At 60.5% G+C, this 6,926-nt stretch overlaps 1 long non-coding RNA gene across 1 annotated transcript; it reads right to left on the reverse strand.

The window, feature by feature from the left end:
* Nucleotides 1-1,568: 1,568 nt before the first annotated feature.
* Nucleotides 1,569-4,347, reverse strand: LOC111534773. Its single transcript, XR_002729208.2, has 2 exons — nucleotides 4,232-4,347; nucleotides 1,569-3,732 (listed from the first exon to the last, which is right to left on the reverse strand). It is a non-coding gene; the product is annotated as an uncharacterized LOC111534773 (long non-coding RNA).
* Nucleotides 4,348-6,926: the final 2,579 nt, after the last annotated feature.

Here is a 6,926-nt window from a genome sequence, read left to right on the forward strand (position 1 = left end):
CTGCGCCCGGCAGTCTGAGGTCTTGAACTTGGGCCTCCACGGGGTGCCACTGAGCAGTACCCTGAGACACCTGGGGCACGCCACAGCTGGAGTGTCTGAGAATAGGGTCCCTCAGGCACCAGTGCTCAGTAGGGCCCAGGGCTGGGGCTTCCTGGGCTCCACATTCCACCTGCTCTGCCTCACCTAACCCCAAGGGCTCTCCTGTGAGGCCCCAGCCTGGTGGGCCTGCTGGTTCAGCCCAGCCTGACTGTCCCGGGCGTTTGTCTGCACCCCCTCCCACCTGACTCCTGTCATCCTATTGCCTGGGCCCCACTAGCAGCAGGAACTGAGGACACCAGGACAAGCTAGACCCGCCCGTCAGGTTTACTGAGAACTTGTGGGGGCGGGTCCTAGACTCAGGTCAGCCAGGCCCAGGCCACTTCACCACCCCAGGGAGGGCATGAGTACTAGTGGGCAGGGGCTGCCCCCTTCTCCCCAGGTGGGTGTGAAATGTCTGCTATGAGCTTGAAGCTTTGAAATTGGGGCAGGGGCCGGGCACAGTGGCCCACGCCTATAATCCCAGCACTTTGGGAAGCTGAAGGGGGTGGATCACCTGAGGTCAGGAGTTAGAGACCAGCCTGGTCAACGTGGTGGAACCCCAACTCTACTAAAAATACAAAAAATTGGCCAGGGGCGGTGGCTCACACCTGCAATCCCAGCACTTTGGGAGGCTGAGGTGGACGGATTACGAGGTTAGGAGATCGAAACCATCCTGACTAACATAGTGAAACCCTGTCTCTACTAAAAATAGAAAAAATTAACCGGGCGTGATGGTGGGCACCTGTAGTCCCAGCTACTCGGGAGGCTGAGGCAGGAGAATGGCATGAACCCAGGGTGTGTGTGGAGTTTGCAGTGAGCCGAGATCGCGCCACCACATTCCAGCCTGGGAAACAGAGCGAGACTCCGTCTCCAAAAAAAAAAAAAAAAAATCGTGTCCACATCCCAGCCCAGCCCCTGGGCCCTTGGGCTAGCTATCACCTCTCCTGGTCCTCAGGGTAAGCCATACACCCCCAAATCCAGGGGCCATGGTTGGAGTTAGAGAAGAACGTGGGGGACCCTACACCTGGGTACAGCCGTGGGTGGGACTGGGACAGAGGATGGGGATGCCCTAGGTCGGGGTGTCCAATCTTTTGGCTTCCCTGGGCCACATTGGAAGAAGAATTGTCTTGGGCCACACATGGAATACACTAACAATAACTGATGAACTTAAAGAAAAAATCGTAAAAAAATTTTTGCAATGTTGGCTGGGCACAGTGGCTCATGCCTGTAATCCCAGCACTTTGGGAGGCCGAGGTGGGTGGATCACGAGGTCAGGAGACCGAGACCATCCTGGCTAACACAGTGAAACCCCGTCTCTACTAAAAATACAAAAAATTAGCTGGACATGGTGGCAGGTGCCTGTAGTCCCAGCTACTCAGGAGAATGGCGTGAACCCAGGAGGCAGAGCTTGCAGTGAACCCAAACTGGACCTCTGCACTCCAGCCTGGGTGATGGAGACTCAGTCTCAAAAAAAAAAAAAAAAAACCTCACAATGTTTAAGAAAGTTTAGATTTGCGTTGGGCTGCATTCAAAGCCACTCCATGGGCCGGGACAAGCTTGCCCTAGATCATGGGGTCTTTGTGCTTTGAGAGTGGGCGAGTTTGGGATGGACTCAGCTTTCTCTTGGGTGGCCCTGGATCTGGGTCTGGTGCTGTCCCCTTTCTCTGGAGCAGACAAAGGGAACAAGGAAGTCCTGAACTCGGGCAGGGAAGCCATCCACAGGGCTCCCTAGAGGCCAGGACCACCAGGAGCTCACTGCTGTGCAGGTGCAACTCAGCTTGGTTATTTCCTGCCTGAGGCAGGGAACAGGGAATGCAGGGAGGCCAGGCAGCAGCAGAAGCCTCCAAACGCTGGCGTCAGCAAGCCGGAACCCCCACCTGACCTCACTCCTGTCTGCCCTGCTCACAGCTGCTTGTCCCTGGGAGGTCCTTGGGGGCCTGGACCTGCCTGACCTGTGGCCCCAGATGGAGCTAAGCCCAGGGTCACAAGGGGTGGAGTCTGGAATGCATAGGCCAAGTGAGTTGTGCCTGGGCAGCAGGCCTGGGGACTGAGGGACCTACTCCTCCATCCACAGCCCCCACTCACGTTCTGGAGGGATGGTTGTACCTCTGTGACCAGCCCTCCACACCATCACACAGGCCAGCAGGGGCCAATGCCAGGTGCCATCCGGAGCCCACCTCCATGTCTTCCCGGGGGTCATGAGCTCTGCCCCACACGCCCCAGCCCCCCAGTGGGAAGCAGGCATGGACCTGGCAGAGCACGCAACGCGCTGTTCCTTTGTGTTTTCGAGGAACACCTGTTCCTTTTGAGGCCACTGCCCAGGTGCCCGTCCCTGGTCTGCTGCTGCTAGCTCTGATGAAGCTAACCGGCCTTCTTCCCCACCAAGAGGGTGTCCCAGCAGCTGCTGTGTTCTGGGGTGGGGAAGGTGGGGAGCCTTCCTCCTCACTGGCTGTTTCATTTTTTATTTTTTGAGACAGAGTCTCTCTTGCCACTCAGACTAGAGTGCAGTGGCGCAATCTTGTCTCGCTGCAACCTCCACCTCCCAGGTTCAAGTGATTCTCTTGCCTCAGCCTTCCAAGTAGCTGGGATTACAGGTGCCCACCACCATGCCCAGCTAATTTTTGTATTTTTAGTAGAGACGGGGTTTCACCACGTTGCCCATGCTGGTCTTGAACACCCGCCTCCGCCTCCTGAAGTGTTGGGATTACGGGCGTGAGCCACCGCGCCCGGCATCTCACTGGCTGTTTCAGGTGAACCAAATCCCATGGCCCCAAAAAGTTGCCAGAATGCTTCAGATCACTCAGCAAACCTTTGAGTTACTGAAAAGTTTACTTTTGAGTTTTAAACTATACTTTGAAAACTATATTGTGAACTGTGCCGACGTGAGAAAAGGCTGGGCTCCCTAAAAACATACAGTTCCACAGCAGGGCGGACCCAAGCCCAGCCAATCCCCAGGGGATCCAGGGCAGAGCTCCCACCTGGTATAAGTATGGGCAGAGGGCAGAGCCAGGCTGTATCGAGGGGCAGTGCTGGCGCCCTTCTCGCCCAGAGTTCCTACTCATCCCCAGCACAGAAGTGCTCTGTAGGGCCGGCTGAGGACACCCCAGTTCACTGAGCATGGCCCACAGTAAGTCACCATCTGGCAGTAAGTCAGCTCTGCAGGTGTGGACCCCAAGGCCACACACAGCCTTTCCCAGGTGCAGGTCCCGCCAAGCCTTAGTACACAGTGGTGACAAGCAACCCCGTCAGGACAGGGAGCTTCCAAAGGCCAGTTGGAGTCCCCGCCAGGCGTCCACTAAATCTGCCTCTCTCTCTCCAGCGAGCGGGTACAGCCCTCAACTCCTGCAGACCTGGGGAGGGGGGACAGGGCCTGTAGGCTTGGACTCGCCCGGGGCCTGATCTTCACAGTGAACTTCAGAAGAAAGCAGGCTCAGCAGACAGGCCGCTGGACGGTCCATGCGCCGATTCCTGCAGTGGCCCCACTGAAGCAGCAGAAACACACAGAAGCACCAAATCCGTCACTCTCTTCCAGTAGGAAGTCCCCAGAGGTGGCCCTCAGGAGGATGGTCCTGTTGGTTCAAGATGTGACCACAACACCTGTGCCTGCCCAGGGCCACCTTCAGCTTGGCAACAGGAACTCCGCACACCGGTACCCTGGACACACAAGGAAAAGAGAGTTCCCTCCAAGAGGGCATCTGGCCCAGCCTCAGCCCCAGGAAGCGGAGGGCAGCAAAGCCCCCGAATGACTCCGCTTCCCCCCACCCGCCGTCCCTGGTGGCCAGACAAGCACACCCCGTCCACAGGGCACCCCCTCCCCACAGTGTCCAGCTGCCCTCGCGTCCCCGTGTGGCCGGTCGCCTGCCCGCCAGACCCGGGTCACGGGGCCAGGAGGGTCGCGCTGCCCAGGCACAGATCAGCCGCTGTCACACGCACAGTGGGTCTGGGGCAGCGCAGTGTGCGGTGGGCAGGGGCTGCCCTGCGCCTGGAGGGACTGCCGGGTGGGCGGGCGGAGGGATCGACCCCACACCCGTCCCCTCCAACTTGGGCGTCCGAGCCCCGCCGCCCCTGCCCAGCCCGATCCCCCGCAGGCCCCGCGGGAAGGCGGCCCCTGAGGGGCGCCCCGCCCGCCAACCTGGGATCCCTCACGCGTCACCTGCGACCCAGGCGCGGGGTCGTCGCCGGCTCTCAGCCCAACTTCAGCTGCGGCCGCGGGAACCCTCGCGCCCCCTGCCCGCCCCGGGCCCAGCCGCCCCACGCCCAGCCCCGTATGCAAATGACCTGGTCCCGTAGCCAATGGTCGGACGAGCCTGGCCCGCCCTACCGCAACGCAGCCAGTGGGCGCGAGGGGGATTCGCGACGCCCCGCCCACCGCCGCGCGGCCCTTCGCGGGCGAGGCTGGCGCGTTCTTTTCTGCACGTCGGCCCGGGGAGGGGCGGCACCTGCCGGGCGGGGCCTGCGGGGCGCCAGCTGCGAGGGCGCGGCGGGCCAGGGCGCGTCCCCCAGGCGGATGGTACGGCCCGAGGTGGTCCTCCTCCCGCCTCGCGGTGGTACGGCCCGGGCTCGCGGGGCTTCCGGGCTGGGCGTAGGGCACAGCCTGGAGCCGGGTCTTCCGCCCGCGGTTGTGTGTGGGGCTGCAGGGCCGACTGGGAGCTGCCCCTCTCCCAGCGGCGCGGTGGTACGACCCGGCCGCCTCCATGCCCCGCACTCGCGTCCCGCGGGCCGCCCCCGCCCCCCGACCCCTCTGGGTGTCCGGCTCACGTATCCCGGGCTGTGACCCGGGAGGGGCCTGCGCGAGCCAGGACACGGCGTCCTCGGGACGCACGCGCCATCCCCTGGGCGACCGGGGGTCCCCATACTACGCCCGGGACCGTCCGGCTGGCGAGGAGGGGACTCTGGCTCTGCCTGGTTTGCCTGGTGACCCCCACGGGGCGCCCTTGGGGACTCTGGGTCCCTCCTGGGCGCTCTGTCTCCGCGGAAGCCTCTGGAGCCTGGAGGGGTGCTGCACGGGGCTCGGGGGTCCTCGCAGCCTCGTGCCGGTCTTTTGCGGGGACGAGGCGAGAGTAGCCTGTCTGTGCCCTGAAAAGGTGTAAAATCGAAGGAGCCTTGACGGTTTGACCTTCGTTAGGACGCGCAGGGCCAGCTTCAGACCTGGAAGTATCGGACTCCGGGGTGAGGCCCCAAAGTGACAGCCAAGGGAGATTTGGCCGCTGGTCCCCCTTGGCACTGTCACCCTGGTCCTCGGCCCCGGGCCGCCCCCCCTCAGCTCCCTGGCCCTAAACTCACTGCTCTGCTCTTTGTCCTCCTCTGGCCCCATGACCTCCCTGCATTGGCATCCGCGCAGGCCTAGGCCGCAGCCTGCTCGCTGCCCCAACCCCAGCCCCGTTGGAGAAGTGCTGGGGCCCCAGGGAGGCTCTGACCCAGCCCATGTCCTCAGGGGCTTGAAGGCTGGGGACATAAATTCAGGTGCAGAGTCTGGGGTGACTGAGACATAATCAGCAAGACATGACCGAGCTCTTTCTGACCCTTTGACCCCTGGCCCCCAATAGAACCCAGTGGCTCCTTGCACCTCTGGCCGCCTGTGGATGGGGAAGTGCCCAGAGGAGCCTGGAGCCACTCTGTTCTATTGGGGGTCAGAGGTCAGCAAGATCTCGATCGTGTGGGTCGTGGAGGAGCCCCTAAGAGTCAGTGGGAGCCCTGAGAAGGCCCGTGTCTTCATGGCAGGGCAGAAGCTCCCAGGGCAGTCAGACTAGGGGACAAGAAGGGGCAAGAGGACAGGGCAGCTCTGCGTTCCTGTCGTGCTCTGCTGACGTGAACCCACTTCTGCCCGCAGTCCTGCCAATTTCACAGGCACCTTTTTTCACCATCTGTAGTGAGTGGGATGGTGCCCCCCAGAAAAGAGGATATATCCACATCCTAATACCCAGGCCCCCCCAAATGTGCCCTCACTGGGAGAAAGCGTCTTTGCAGATGTCATTAAGGGAAGCATCTTGAAACGAGATCATCCTGGACTACCTGGGTGGGTCCTAAATCCAATGATCAGTGTGCTTAGAAGAGGGAAAACAGCCTGGGCGCAGTGGCTCAAGCCTGTAATCCCAGCACTCTGGGAGGCTGAGGTGGGCAGATCACCTGAGGTCAAGAGTTTGAGACCAGCCTGGCCAACATAGTGAAACCCCATCTCTGCTAAAAATACCAAAAAATTAGCCAGGCGTGGTGGTGTGTGCTTGTAATCCCAGCTATTTGGGAGGCTGAGGCAGGAGAATCACTGGAACCCAGGAGGCTGGCAGCGAGCTGAGATCACGCCACTGCACTCCAGCTTAGGCAACAGAGCAAGACTCTGTCTCAAACAAACAAAAAACAAAAAAAGAGAGAAGGCTGGGTGTGGTGGCTCACGCCTGTAATCCCAGCACTTTGGGAGGCCAAGGTGGGTGGATCACCTGAGATCAGGAGTTCAAGACCAGCCTGATCAACATGGAGAAACCCTGTCTCTACTAAAAATACAAAATTAGCTGGCTGTGGTGGTGCATGCCTGTAATCCCAGCTACTTGGGAAGCTGAGACAGGAGAATCGCTTGAACCTGGGAGGCGGAGTTTGTGGTGAGCCAAGATTGCGCCATTGCACTCTAGCCTGGGCAACAGAACAAGACTCCATCACAAAAAAAAAAAAAAGAAAGGCCGGGCACAGTGGCTCACGTCTGTAATCCCAGCATTTTGGGAGGCCGAGGCGGGTGGATCACGAGGTCAGGAGATCGAGACCATCCTGGCTAACACGGTGAAACCCCGTCTCTACTAAAAATACAAAAAAATTAGCCGGGCGTGGTGGCAGGTGCCCGTAGTCCCAGCTACTCGGGA

Source organism: Piliocolobus tephrosceles, chromosome 13, assembly GCF_002776525.5.
Source record: "Piliocolobus tephrosceles isolate RC106 chromosome 13, ASM277652v3, whole genome shotgun sequence".
NCBI classification, from domain to species: Eukaryota; Metazoa; Chordata; class Mammalia; order Primates; family Cercopithecidae; genus Piliocolobus; species Piliocolobus tephrosceles.